Below are 16,388 nucleotides of genomic sequence, written 5' to 3' on the forward strand. Positions count from 1 at the left end.
CAAGTATGTACACTCATGATACAAAAGGTCATCTATTACCGATTTATTTCTCACAATTTTCGAACGTTGGCACCATCAAACCTTTAAGCCTGTTATATTTGATGAGTTTTTTATACATGTATATGCCCTCAAATCTCAGTATGTAATTTGTTATTCTTAGTTAACCCAAATAAATCAGGAACTCCCAGTAATCGATCTCTACTACTCGTTTTAATCTAGACATCGTAGAGCAGCGAAATATAACAACCGAATTAATCTGGTTCTTTCTTAATGCGTGTTTCTTTCATTTTTTTAATCTCAGTGTGTAATTGCAAATTGGTAATTCTCTGTGTGTATTCGTTGAGAAAAATCTAAATGACAACAATAACTATTTATTTATTCGGGTTATGACCTTGGAATGACAACATAGTAAAATGTTCAATGGTCGATCGAAGTTTTAAAATAAGGAGAATTGAAAATTTCCAAAATTTGGTTTGTAAAATTGAAGTCTGTTAAAACATTTCACTAAAGAACTTGTAATTCACAGCAAAATGGGAATCTCACATATACCCTTACATCACCGAAGAGCATTGGGGACACAAAATTCCAATGGTTTTGCCTTCCTGGAGGAAAGTTTTATAAATAGTAAAATTCTAAGTATGACCATATCAATGACAATTCATGTCAAGACAGAAGCGATGACTACTGGGTTGATGAAACCCTCTGGAAGGAAACCTCCGCCAATAAAAGATAGCCAGCAGAAATAGTGAGAAGAGATATGTTCAACCAGTGGTATCAATCAGATGTTGATTCTTTAAAATTCTCAAGATCTACTCCAACAATCACAATCTTTGTAATTTTGCAATAAATAAACTCATAGATACCAGGATTGAAATTGTGCACGCTAGACTCGCGTTTCGTCAACAAATAGTCATCAGTGATTTTTGTACACTTTACACTTATATTCCCTATGCTCAATTGAAAGATTGGCTACATCGTCGCATTCAACAGAGCTTTTCTACAAATATGCGAAACATAGATACATCTTCATTGTTTTAGGTCATGAAAAATTTTACTTCAAATACACCAAAGATGAACTCATCAAAATGATGGAATTTTTGATCGACAACATATTGTTTTAGTTTGATTGAAGAATATTTCAGCAGACAGTCGGTATTACAATGGTTACTAATTGTGCACCACTACTGGCAGACTTGTTTTAGTAGTCATACGAAGCAAAATTTATACAGAACCTTCTCAAAGACAGAAAAAAGCATCTTGCAAAGTTCTATAATTTTACTTTCAGATATGTTTCATATCTAATTACAATCTATGACAAATGTTTTCACCATTCCAATTGTCAACTTCCCGTTTGTTAGCATTAACATACTCTTTGCCTAATGATATGTCGTTTACATATGTCAGTAAGTACGTTGCGCTCGTGCATGTTCACACTATGCGGACTTCCTTATCAGGCGTGTTACTAACAAAAAAAAACTGCTCCAACAGAGTCATGAGGAAATACCATTGAAATCGACTCTTAAGTTTTACGAAATTACCATCACAAATTGGTTGACCGATACGGTGTGTCGGTGTCTCAACTCACTAGCGACATGTTTTCCTGATATTGGATCTTTAGATACAAGTAAAGTCGTCTGATATGCAATTTAACCGATTGTGTCCTATTCCCAATTGTGACATTTTTAGTGAGTGTGAACTCTCATGGCTGGTGATGAATGCATAGTAGGAGACGCTTACCCTGAAGACTCACCCTCTTCTTTAAGAGTTCATACTATTCCCTCAGTTTTTGTTTGTTACCTTGATTTGTCTCTTCCTGGTCGATTTACCAGATTTTAACATCGGTAAACAACTGTTGCCTTAATTTACATTAATTCTAACGCCAGTTTCTTTCCATTCAGTTATATTGGACAATGTAAAAAAAAAAAACAATTGACCCAAGCTTCAACGTCACAGTGACATTAACATTTCCAAAAACATGAATATTTTTTTGTATGAACTGTTTAAATTCGGTGACGACTGGATGTTTGATGTAAAAGATAGTTTCCGCAAATTTGCCAAAAAAAATATCAGACTATAATTTCTTACATATGTAATCCTAATCTTTAACCTATATATGTCTTTTTATTTCAAAATAAGCAAATATCATTATTACCAAGGCGCATAGTCCACCAAAATATAAATAACTTATATTTCATTGATTGATTTATTGATTGATTGGTGTTTTAACGCCACTTTCAACACTATTGCTATGTATGAGCCGATATTTTTATTAGAGGAAGAAGCCAGAGTGCCCGGAGAGAACTTTGGTGGATTGGAATCGAGCGCGCCTGCCACGTGCCACTCATAACCTCAGTACTCACAGGCTAGTGATAAAGTAGTTTGACTATTTAGTCCACTCGGCCATCAAGACCCCCTACTTTTGTTTTAAGCACGATTTCCAGATAAAAAGAAATTATCGTCTGGAACCATTGTGGAGGACATTTATGATTATATAAACTGAGCATCATCTTCCATCTTGAAGAGTAATAGGTTTCTAGCAAGATAGAGGTGATTCTGTAAGTGTAAACCCTTAGGCGTCCCATGAAATTTTAGGAGACATGTTCTGAAAGAAACATGCTTTATAAACAGTATGGAACACACAAAAATATATATTGATATAAATAACTCATTAAAGATGAACTTACAATTTGTTATAAAAATGTACATTGTATTTATTAAAATTGTAAATTATTTTATTGTTGTGACGATTTGTATATAAATGACATCCTCAATTTTAGAATTCATTCTTACATTTTTGTATTTTTCAAAAATATCACTGTTCGCTGTTCCTTTGCTTTTTGTGTGTTTTTTCTGTACATGTACTGATTTTGTGTCATGGATGGATACCCCATATCCTTTGTTTTTCTATGTTATTTCTATATGAATAAAAACAACAATTGTAATAAGATGCTTCATATTGTCGAACCTTATGCTTTTATTTGCTCATTCTTGCTACTCAAAAAGTAAGTATCTGTCTAATATTTCAGTAGTGTATACTGTGCTATTCAATTCTCTTGTCTGTGTTGTCTCTACCTATAACAGTTTTGTCTATTTCTTACCCTGTAATACTCTGATATTATTCCAAACTTTCACTTTCCGTCAAGAAGAAGGGTCAGGGAATATTTATGAGGTTCATGAATGTGGCGATGTCTTAGGGTTAGAGAAAAGACATTTAAAAATCTGTTTTATGTGTGATGCCCTATCGCTGGATATGATGGTCTTTTGTTAATATTTTCGTGGTTGTACCCGTAAGAACTCTTTATTTCAGAAAATATTCGTTAGACATAACCAACAGATAGTAAATACATATATATGGGTATATTAGTAGATCAGTAATCAGTTTCACTATTAGTTTTATGTTCTAAAGAGAGTTGACATTAAGGTAATTTTATAAGAAGTTCTACGATAAAGCTTTTAAAATTTTCACATGTACATTTTAGGAGTTATAAATTTGCAGCAACACTTGCATTATGTGATTAATAACGCAGATATCCCTATTTAGACAATGCTTGTAATGAGATATGCATGATGTTTCTTTCATGTTAAAAAACTATTCCCTTATCTGAATATGTATATCGGGCTTTTTTTTAAACATGCTTTAGTCCTTAATTGAAACAGAAAAGATATTAAAAAGATTCTTGTTACAAAAATGCGCACGTTATTGTAAACGCAGGCGGAGTTATTCGATGTTCAATATCGGTATCCATGTAAAAAATGTAGTCTTCTTATTTAAACACTATTTTTTTATCCTTGATTGCAAATACATCTCTCTCTCTCTCTCTCTCTCTCTCTCTCAAAATTTGTCATTAAGGAAGGAGTGTTTTCACGCAATAAGATAAAAAAGTTCTTCAAAGTTTAATGCTATAAGAAGGCGTTTTAACATTAGATTATCATTCAAGGAAAAGTGCATATCATTCACTCCAAAGTGTATAATATGTTGTTATTCCTACACTCAGCAGGACCTCATCTCATTTTGTCCCGTGTTTTTAATATACAATTTAATTCTAAAATATACGCTGTTTTAAGTTTTCATGCAACAGTTACTTTCAACCCATCTTTATCATTAGTTTTCATTTGTCAGATAATTTAATTTATCCAAACATTGAGCAAAGTGCAATCACATGCAAATAAACGATTAAAGCGCTGGAGCATCAATGTAAATGTATATGTTTCAGCTAAATTCTATCATATTCATGGGGTAATTTGAATAAAAACCACATCTTTCAAAACCTTTGCAATACGACTCTTTATCTATAATTAAAGTGTAAGTATAGTACAGTCAAATGTCATTTCCGGGTTATCTTCATTGGTTGATCGAGACATCGTAGAACAATTCAGTTTTGACTTGGTTCCTGGACACCGATTAGTGTTTGACCTTCACATCAACTTTTAGTGTAAAGGTGTCAGCATATTATAACAGATAACAATCAGTTGTAATTAATGGGTCCAACACATAACAGTACAGTATAAACTAGCCTCATCGTCTATACGACAAAGATTTATTTTTCTTTATCATATCTTTTTAAATCTGTCCCCAAAATCTCTGTGGAAAGAAATCGTAGATATTGATAAAGATTATGTTTAATTTGTTTTTCTTAAAAATTTATTTTATTTTCGGAATTTTCCAATACCAACTTTGGTTTTTACAGCGGATGACCGTGAGGGCATTCCGGTGTATTGCTATCGCCTAGATTTCCATTACGTAACATTCGTTTTGGGTTTTTAACCGATCTATAAACATGATGAATACGTCGACATCATCAAGTGCAAACTAACATTCCTTATCGCTTGTTATAAATTCATTTCTTCAATGAATACTCATCAAATACTTTATAAAGAAGATAAATTAATAATATTAAAATGTTTTGTTGTATGTATATACATATAAGTAAAAAATCATTAATATATATGCACACGCATGCGGAAGAATATCTCAAGAACGTTTGCAATCTCAAGGAACGATAACTCTGTATGGATGATTTAACATTTTTTGCGAGAAAATACGAATGCCTACTCAAATCCATTCTATTAGAAAAATCGAATTATTACAGAAGAGTGTCCACCATGCACTTGCACTGCACTATTATTAATATAGTAGAATAGAATGATATACAAATACATGAAAATTATATATACATGTAACTGTAATATACAAGTATTAATATAATATATAACAATAAACCAGAGTATACTGATTTGTATCACTACAATATAATAGTCATTACGGTGAGGTTGAATTCCCTGTCATTAATTTATCATCCACGCACGAACTTGTCCATCTGTACATTAACCTCACTTTCAGGTATAGAGATGTGATTTTTTTTCTGAGACAAGTGCTTGTCGGACCATCCACAAGAACTTGCGGTCATCCGATGTTCAGTACTTCAGTACTTTGATTACCTTAGTTGTATTTGGTAAAACCTTTGGGAATTTTGAATCTTCAATGCTCTTCAACTTCTTACTTTTGGTTGTTTTAATTTTTTTAATTCGAGCGTCACTGAAGAGTCCTTTGTAGACGAAACGTGCGTCTGGCGTACACAATTTTCAACTTTGTATCTATGATGAGTTTATTTGATTGCCAAAAATAAGTAGTACGCGTCCTCACACTTCAATCCAAAAATAAAGTTAACAAACCTATACGTAATACTGAATGTTATAGCTAGTTATTACAATGTATCAAATTATCCAAAAATTCAGTCTTTATTGCAGGAATTCGATACTAGTGAAATTATAGCGCATGTCACAACAGACGTTAGAAGATAAATTCAATAGATGATCAAATAGTCACAGTTAAAGGTTGCCGTCCTGTAATCGTACTGAGAACTTAAGATGATCTCAGTAAAATATCTACTGGTTTGTGCGCTTCTTTCTCATACCAAATATCAAGGTAAATAAAGGCCCTATATTTTATATAATCTTACTTATAAAGTATTGGCAATTTGTACTTTTTCCTTCTTTTTTTTTTCGCTTTTCTGTGGTTTTTTGTGTTTTGTTGTTTCTTTTACGAATGCTTTATATCCTCCTTGAATGTAATTCATTATACCATTATTTCCTGTTTTAGATGTTTTGTTGCTTTCTTATTGTTTAATGACGATTATATGAGATTTTCCCCGTGATTTTATTTGTTGCTTGAAAAAAAGTATAACTTTGTCTTTTGTCTCATGTCTGCATTAGAATAAACAATTTAGCTGTCATCTGAACGCTTTGCAATGAACAAGTAATGCCAAATACTGTATGCGAATAAAGATGTGTAAACAATTTACATTTCGCTATAATATAAAAGCAAACGAAATTGGTTCATACTTTTGATCTTCCATGCTGCATATAAATGACGATATTTAGGCAATATACAATGTATTTATATTAAAAAAAAAAAACGCATATATTTTTATTTAGTTTTCTATCGAACAGTGTAAATGATGTTTTCAAAAATTTGAAGCACAGCCAATGGGAAAAATTTCAATATTTATTGCTAACGAACGAACAGACAAGATTGAACTTCAATCTTATTTCTCTACCTACCTTTTGAAATTGACTATGCTCATTGTTAGAAATGTAAACATTCTAATTTCTTTTATATGCAAATACTTTTACAGTAAAAGCACAATGCAGTGGCATATCAGCTGAAATAATTGTAGGATATAGTGTATCTAGCATCACATCTCCTGGATATCCGAACGGCTATGCTGGGTGAGTATTATAAAATAGTATCTAGTGCTATGGATAGATAACTTAACGAGAATGGATTACATTGTTTAAGATCTGGTCTAGCATAAATCCCTCGAAAAACAAATACAATGCATACGTATTACAAGACAGTGTCTTTTTTACAACCCCAATTATCCTGACAGGCTTTATGAGTTGGAAATGGAATATATAGTATCTAAAAATAAGGTATTATTTCCAATTAGACAACAAACCACCATAGAGTGAGGATATAAATAACTACAGCACACTGTACGGCCTTCGAGAATGAGCCACACCCATACCATATAGTAAGCTTTAAAATCTCCGTCATGACAACACGTGAAACAACGATGAAAAGCAACGACCTGCTTAATGCTTAAACCAATAAACAAGAAACCAATAAGGCAGAAACCAACAAACGGAAACCCTGAATTACATGCTCTTGATTTGGGAAATGTACAAAGAGAATATGTCAGAGTTAAGCATTTTTGTGAGCACTTAGTCCTCTGTCTTACTTGAAAAGGTGTAAAAAAAACACACAAAGAACAAACTATAAGAATCAAATTAAAAGGCTAATCTTATCAGATCAGCGCTAAACACACAAAAAGAATAAAAGAAAAAAAAAAAACACATATCGAAGAGTACCCACATGTTACTGAAAGTTAAATTCCAACTAATAAATTAACCATGTTTTCCCACACTAAATGAATGTCAAGTGATAAATTCAAATGAACTATACTGTCTTCGCATATATGGACACACTTTCGTCGGAAACTATCAAAGCTAACTTTTAGGGCAGCAAAGGAGGAATAAATAAAAATTAATAGAACTCGCCATTGGTCTTACACGATGGAAATGCACCCACTTGCTATGGTAAGATTCAATTGGTACTAACTTTGCTAATATTTGAATGATTTCAACAGAAACGATCGTAAATTACATTTAACACAATGGTGTATTGATTTTTAACACGAGCAAAAACTGCGTAAGTCATCTAAAATTACATCTACGGATTCGAAACAAACGTAGAGAAACTTTTGAATTGTGTGTTTAGTATCACACCAAGCGGATAAATGTTTTATAAGTATCCAAATAGTTTTAATATATTTATACAATAAAACAAAATAATTAAATAAGTAATGAATAAACAAAAATAAAATAAATAATTAATGTTTTATTTTAATTAATATTAACTTTAATATGTTTCCGAACGTCAGCATTTCGCCTTTGTAAAATATTTGCAGGCACTCCCACTCATGCTACATGATATTGATTTCATTGCATTTTCTGGAACAAACTTAAAAGTTGGATATCGTTTGAAATAAATAAATATTTATTAGCACTTTTAGATTAATATGTAGTGAAAATCTCCCCAAAAATGAAGATATACAAGGTGTAGTGCACTTTATTCAATCTATTCAAAATTTGCCTATATCCATGTCCTTCCGGCTTGCAATTTCAGGATTATTGATCTTTTGTTTTCCTTTATGGACAAATTGTTACCGTGTTTCATAAAATACATGTACTATATCATATAGGTTTCGTCTCTTCAAACTAGAATTTCTAACATATTCTAAATATATAACTTCTACATCCACATCCAAATATATACCTTTTCCATTCCAATAAATATAAAAAGATAAATAGAAATAGAAATTCAAGGTAACAGTTAGGGTCTGACTGTTATGGTCCTGACTTGGTACCATTGCAAACTAAAGATTGCAAATGGTGATTAGAACCATGGTTTTAAATAAAACGCCAAACCTCTGACTTGTATGTCAGTCATTTCTGTCCATTTAACGTTAAAAAAAGAGAGGCAAAAGATACCAAAGATGCATTCAAACTCATAAATCGAAAATAAACCGACAACGCCATGGGAAAAATAGAAAAACAAAAGACACAACATAGAAAACAAAAGATTGAGCTACACGAACCACATCAAAACCGGGGGGGGGGGGGGTTAGGTACTCCGGAAGGGTAAGCATATCCTGCTCCACAGGTGGTACCAGTCGTATTGCTCATGTAAGTACAAAACCGTCGATAAGTATAATTCTGAGCTAAATCTTGGATTCAAACAGACGTGACTGTGTATTAAAAGATCTTGAACAGCCAAACGATCGTGACAGTGTGTTTATGCATCCCGGACAGCCAAAAAATTGCGATTTAAACAAAAGTAGTTACAGTGATTGCGTTTACATCTTTTAAAACTCGCCCATCCAAAAGAACCGAAATTGGCAAGATAAGATTTAAGGATTCCCATAAAAACACACCACGAGCAATTATATGTGTTTTCTCCAAACTGTGTTGTAGCTATGAAATATCCGGCCAGTACTATAAATCGATATCGTAAAAAGTCAATTTAATCACAAATCCACACAAAGCAAAAATAGTCAAAAATAATAACAATCCATCATTCTCACACAATTAAAAACTTGATCAAAGTAATTAATTAATTATGGTTAAAACAAATCAGTTAAGATTTTCTATTTATGAAAATAGTTTAAGCAATTTGACGACGTCAACGTTATTCTTGCTGTATACTTCTTATTGCAGAGGCCTAAAATGTTCCTGGGTTGCTAGAACTGAAGTCCAAGGTGATGTTTTATTAATAATGAGCACAGAGAACACACTTTCATGTAGTAGTGACACAGTGAACGTTCATGATGGTAACTATTTACAAATCTTTATAAGTTTATACATTGTGTAGGGTATTTTTTTTTTAAACATTTTCATAAAATAGAAACACAAAAAAAAGGAAAAGGTGAAATATTTGTTTCTGTTATAATCGAAAAGTTTTTGTTTTTTTTCATAAAAACAGTACGCACATATATTGTGTGATACTGCTGTATTCCCCATGATTTTTCCCGAATCTTCTATATGAAGCATGATGTACATGTCTTTGACTCTGAACTATTGTTTCTTCCTTATATTAATCTGTATACAGACTGAGCCGCATTTGCTTATAGAAAGTGATGGAATTCTATAAAATACAATAACTTGCTACATTACTATTCAATAGCTTAAAATGGTTTCTCGTATTCAAATCAGTTTCGTTAATTGATGCGAAGTAGATAAACAAATAACTGAAGCAATAAGATTTACTTAAATTTATACTTCCGCTTCAAGCATACACATATGCAATCACTTTAATCATTTTAGGTCAGAATAGTTCCGCTAATACCTTGATAGAGAACCATTGTTCACCAAATGGAAATACTGCACAGAGTGGATTTAGCAAAACATCAGCGGAATCGACATACATTGAATTTGTATCTGACAGCACATCTGAACCTACTGAAAAAGGATTTGATATAAAAATAATCAGTGGAAATGATTTTTGTAAGCATAATACATGATATTTTATGTTACGAAAATAAGAAATCATCGCGCACTTTTGTTGCGTAACGATTATTTATTTCTGTCCATGAATAGTTTTTCTGGTTAGTTCATTTACTATTTGTCTGGACAATGTGATGAAAATCAAAATCCTTTTATTTATTAAACCTTGTAAAGTTGAGCGTGAAGGATACTATTAACATTTAGACGTTTTAAATTTATAAAACTCTTTTCATTTTTCAATTAACTGTAAACTTATCTCAAATTTGAATTAATTCAATTTTCATTGTATCTGTCTATAGCAGAATCAGGATGTAGCTTACCAGTCAATCTCACTGCATCCACCAATCCACAGTATATTACTTCTCCTAATTTTCCTGAAGAGTATGCCACGTAAGTTGCAATCTTTATGTACGCCATGATCGAGACGAGAATATTGGTGGTAAATTTACTGAGTTATTGTGCTTGATGATAATTAACGTGGTCTTATAATAGGAATATATTGACAGTGTATATCTTCTGCTTTCTTTTGTTTATGAATAATTATTCCTAATTCAAATTAGAAGCTGGTATAACCTCCTTGACATGATCGGTAGGAGAGTATTAAAAAAAAATGATAACCAAGCTATGCTTTATTGTGACCGATACAGCTTTATATATAGAAACAGAAGAAACCAATAGATTCACTTATTTATGATTTCTTTTAAATAGAATTATTTTTGCCTTAAAACGAGGATCAGAGTTGGGTTTCTTAATTCATTCGTAGATTTTAAATTGCCTTTAATGGCCAATCGTAGATTCTATATTCTATTGAATGCATAATTGGCTTCCTACGCACGTCTGTGTATCCGTCCGTAACACACTATTCTAATACTTAGAGACAGATTGCCCAAAAGGCTATAAACTTGGTAGGATTATTTATCATCGTATTTCTATTAACATACTTCACTGTTATTTGGATTTGACAATCCTTGCGGGAGTAATGTGACTTTTACCATATTATTTTTTACTTTCGCATCACAAAGACACATTGTAGACGCACATTCTTTGAGATCATTATACCGAAGGCTTTCATACTGATATGCTTTTTGTCGTTATCTGTTACAGTATTTGACCATGATACTTTGACGTCATTTTTGAGTTGACAATTTAATATATGTTGGTGTTTAAGGACTTTAAATATCCTCGACATATTGCACTATGCTGACACCTTGTGGCAGGTTCTTTTCGGATACCATGTCAGAACCTTGTCCTGTGCGATGTAATGGATTGTTATAATGTGCACTTAATCACACATAACTGCCATGTTAGTTTGATCAGTCCTGTTGGAGGTATGGTACTGACCATAATAACACCTTGTTTGGTATATTGTAGTACCATAATAACACCTTGTTTGGTCTATTGTAGTACCAAAATAAGTTGAAACGCCATTTAACCACACCATTTCATTAAACAATACAATCAACATCTTTATTAACTAGTCCATCGTTGCCGATAGCTAGAAAGTGAAATCAGCTGATTATTGATTTTCTATCAAAATCGTAACGAGTTCAAGGTGATTTATCAGTATTGCCTGATCAGGGAAAAAGTCCGAGAAACCTGAAAAAAGTAAACAAGATGGAGGAAGTCGAACCGTTATATTTCTTTCGCCAAATTCTTTGAAGAATGTCCAGTGCACGATGTTTTATCGATATTGTCAACATCGCAATGTCGACGGTATCGTGTCATTATTGTGTTTACATTGTATCGTATCTATACCTTGTGTTTACATTGTTTACATAGTAGATATTGCGATGTTGACAATAGCGAGTCAACATCGTGTTTATATTGAATAACAAGTTTATACCTTTGTGTTTACATCGTCCACATCGTAGACAATCCGATGATTACAACTGCGAGTCAACATCGTATTTATATTGTATACTAAGCCTATACCTTTGTGTTTACATCGTTCACATCGTAGACATCGTGTTTATATTGTATACCAAGTCTATACCTTTGTGTTTACATCGTTCACATCGCAATGGTGACAATTATAGTGTGTCAACATTGTTTATATTGTATACCGAGTCAATACCTTTGTGTTTACATCGTTTGCATCGTCAACATCGCGATGTAAACACGATATCGTTACTACATTGTATACATCGCGATGTTAATGATGTCAACGATGTAAACAGTATATAAGAGTTCTTATGTTAACGATGTTAACACGATATTGGGTTAACATTGTAAATATCGCGATGTCGACAATATTGTTTTTACATTGTACACTGGACATGGATAAATTATCTCGCCAATAATGAATTTAAACGCCAAAATTTTTATTTTTTCGCAAAATCGACCGCCAGCGGAAACCCTGACAATAACACCTTGTGAACACAACTTTCTCTCTTAGTAGGATTGAGAGTCAACCATACCACTATTTTGATTTCGTACCTTTTTTATGGACATCGGCTTGGACATATATATGAAATTTTGGAAGTGTTTAAAACCCCAGTAGGTGTGTGCACCGAGTTTAATTCCTTCAAATACAACAGAAAAAGTAAATTATAACCTCTATCGATAAGTCCATCATGCCAGAAAAAATGAAAAATCTTAGCCAGATAATATAAACATAATATGTTGGATGTCTAATACCACTTTATCAAATATTTGTTTTTTATTTAGTGAAATCGAACCTGTGATTTAAAGGTTTTTCATATGAACACACTGATGTCACCATACAAAATTCAGCAAGATGTAGATTGCCGAGATCTGACATCACCACTACCTAGCGTTAACGTTTCGGGTTGATATAAGTTTCATAATTGCTGGTCATTCCATATGTAGGCGTGCATTATTATTACGGGATTATCTAAAAACCTATCCTCAGTGTTTACCGGCTTTGAGTGGTCAATGCTTAGCTTTATCGATTGTTGTTACCAAACGCTTCCTCTGTTATTCTGGTTTTAAAAGGTACTTTTATTTTATCAATAGTATTAACGGAATTCGATCCATAAAATATATATTATAGGCATTACGAATACTTTTACATTAAAACAATAACAATCTTCTAAATCAATTATTATCAAATTATAATTAAACGCTGATTATCACTTCTTATACTTGGATTACATATTACTGTTAATTCATAATTTACCAATTTTTCGTATAATTCAGCGATAAAAACTGCCAATGGATAATACAGAATACATTAGGAAGAGTTAAGTTGAACCTTATGTTCATGGACATTGAAGAAGATGGAACTTGTTCGTATGATTATCTTAAAGTTACTGATGGTTAGCTTATTTTTTCACTTTTTTACGTGATCCTCCTCCTCCTCCTCATCATCATCATCATCTGTTCTACCTAATGTGTTTTAGAATGATAAGAGTTTTATCGACAAATAGACTTATAATCAAGGTGATATATTTGGCACATTTAACAGAACCATTTCCGTTTGTAAATGTCTGTTCTATCAGAAATGTGTTAGTTACTTTTCATTTGCTTTGGAGGTCTCTGTTGTTAACTTTGCATGTTTTACGGTCCATTTGACTGTGGTCAGTGTTTTTCATAAGTGACATGTGCTTTTTGCATAAAAGAGTATGAACAAAACATACTCCAAGGTAAATTCATAAAGGGCGAGTCAACAAAAACTAACAAAATCAAACGCACGACTATATAAACCAACGAAACGAAGAGAAATCAACTGCCATATTTCTGACTTTATACAAGCATTTCTCGAAGAAACTGGTAGGTTAAACCTGGTTTTATAGCTAGCTAAACCTCCCACTTACATGACATTGACAGTTATTTATAGTTTCGTTATATTGACAAAATTGAGTGAGCAACCCCTTTTTCTTATATTCCAGCGATTATAATTCGTTCTACCATTTAGTACATCCGTAAACGAGTTTACTAACTCTAAATTGCCGGTACAAAATGTGAGGCGTTGCTTATAGTTTTTTGCTCTTTGTTTTCTTGTTTTCCCTTGGGATTTATATGTTGATATTAGGATTTGGTTAAGGAAATTTTATGTGATGTAAGTTTTAAATTTGAGAAAGACCTGCATTAAAATGTTTTTACTGTAATAAGAAGTAATGATGAATGATAAGAAATTAAACAGCTGCACCTAGAGCGCATGATACGCCCTTATTGTGCATATTAAAATTGTATCAAAAATAAAATTGAATATGTAAGGAAATATTTAATTAGGATGAATTAAAGTGACTCTGTGAAAAAAAAACATGCGTGAGGATACCCTTGGGCGTAAAAAAATCATGTCAAGTATGACTCATGGACTGGAAATTTTTTTCTAAACATACGGTGTGTTACGTTCACCAATTCCAACAATTATGTAAAAGGTGCAGTAAATCAATCCAAGCAAAATCAAGTTATGGTATTTACTTATATCTGACAATTAAAGTCGCTCTTAAAGTTAACTCTGGAACGACAAACCATGAAATAAAAACAAATTCGAAAAGGAAATTCATTTTATCAGTCATAACAATAAGGTAAAGTGTTGGCGAAGTTGAGGAGTTAGTGCGCGATATGTGAAAAATCGCCTCCTATGGTTAAAGTAACGTAAATCTAAAGCGACTAAGCCACAAAATTTTGAAATCTTTCGTCAATCATAACGCTGTGTTCAAATAACACGAGACTTGGTTATAGACAATTTTAGTTATCGTACGAAGTGTTGCCGGACGGACAGACGGGCGTTGGTATACTGTCTATTTAAAAGGAATCGCATGTTAAGAGTTTATTAGTCTTACTTGATACCAGCTGTATAATATATTTATATATCCATATTCGTATTTCTCGAGTCATTTGTATTTATACCATCATTTTAAAAGTTAAGGCCATTTTCTTGATATTTGACGCATTGTTTTCTTCCTTGTTAGAGGGATACAGTCTAAAGTTATGTAAGGAGAAGTCTTGGTCGGAGATAATATATGTCTCAAATGGAACGTCAGTAACAGTTGACTTCCATAGCGATGACCAGCAAACAAAACGTGGATTTATGTTATCTTACCAACAGACAAGTAAGTAAAATGGCGTATTGAACAATTTTCTTTCATGAATTGCTTACATTTACAGTTTTTTCAACTTCACGTGTGTGCTGTGATATTCAAACAAACTTACTTTTTTTTTAATTATGAATACATAAAACTGATTTTAAATAAATTCTAACAAAAGAAGGATAGATAACAAGGGTCGAAAAGGTTAACAAAAACTGTAAGTTAAATATTTGTTATTGCTTGTAAACGCATTTTTTTCCCTGTATGAGTATTTTAAGTGACATCCTATCAGATTTTAACCCCGCTTTCTTTTTTCCACAAAAAAGGCTAGTCTCAGGAACATTTCAAAAATGATATAGAACACAAGCGTCATGAAAATACTTTTTATAATCCGTATAAAGCCATGTAATCCATTTTTTTTTAATACGATTTTAGTTGGGATTGTGTTGAATATTTTTTCTCAAAAGAAGTCAATCAAACGGTAGAAATGGAGCATTACGGTAGTATTTCTTTTTAAATTTATGTTATAGAAGGAACAAATGTACGCTGATCCTATTTTTTCCTTTGATATTCTGAAAGAACTATCTTCTCATATCTCATTTCAAAATTCAATCATTTAGTTTACCTTCTATATTCACTCAATGGTGCCTTGTCTCTGTATAATCCATACAATATGTGTAATTTTTTCACAACACTCAGCTTGAAAACAAGTTCGGTGAAATACAATTTTTACTATATCTTTCAAAATATCACAATATATATTACATTTTTTGTAGGTAATACAAAATTCTATCATTTTTCGTTTATAATCCAATACTAGTACCTTAACCGTCACACACAGGCGCTTTAAAGCTAACGAAGAGACCGGTTTTAATCAGAAATAGCCAATTTCGTTTCCAAATAAGAAATTCATTTCTAATCTTACAAATGAAAAGATTCCATTGTATGGCTTATACAGCACCGTAAATAAATCAAAAAGATATATTTGCTTCATTTTTTAATCATGTTTCAAAGTTTTCAATTACCGTTCTTTCAGTACAAGACTGTATCTGTATATAAAATAAACAAATGGAAATGTGAGCAAAAGGGTACATAAACAGACACAGAAACCTAATGACAAAGATTGATCCAAAACAAAAGTTCTGTTTGTATTGTTTCAGATATTGATTCGTTATACTTCTAGATATTCTTCAAAGTAAACGTATACATTTGAATCTTTTATCAACATGTATGTCTTAACAGCAATGTGTACGATTGAATGCAATTTTGATTTCTTGAATATTTGTACATTGTGAAAAATCCAATTTAAAAAAAAAAATCTATTTC

General features: G+C 32.1%; 1 protein-coding gene across 1 annotated transcript in view; it reads left to right on the plus strand.

Moving 5' to 3' along the window:
- LOC127730405 (deleted in malignant brain tumors 1 protein-like) overlaps positions 1 to 16,388 on the plus strand; it is a 73,950-nt gene that overhangs the window by 12,453 nt on the left and 45,109 nt on the right. Inside the window, exons 2-8 of the transcript XR_007995094.1 lie at positions 5,749 to 5,926; positions 6,636 to 6,729; positions 9,280 to 9,392; positions 9,886 to 10,065; positions 10,365 to 10,455; positions 13,225 to 13,343; positions 14,946 to 15,086. The gene's annotated coding sequence lies outside the window, so the exon portion shown is untranslated. The remainder of the gene's footprint in view (positions 1 to 5,748; positions 5,927 to 6,635; positions 6,730 to 9,279; positions 9,393 to 9,885; positions 10,066 to 10,364; positions 10,456 to 13,224; positions 13,344 to 14,945; positions 15,087 to 16,388) is intronic.

This window comes from Mytilus californianus, unplaced genomic scaffold, assembly GCF_021869535.1.
Source record: "Mytilus californianus isolate M0D057914Y unplaced genomic scaffold, xbMytCali1.0.p SCAF_2, whole genome shotgun sequence".
NCBI lineage: Eukaryota > Metazoa > Mollusca > Bivalvia > Mytilida > Mytilidae > Mytilus > Mytilus californianus.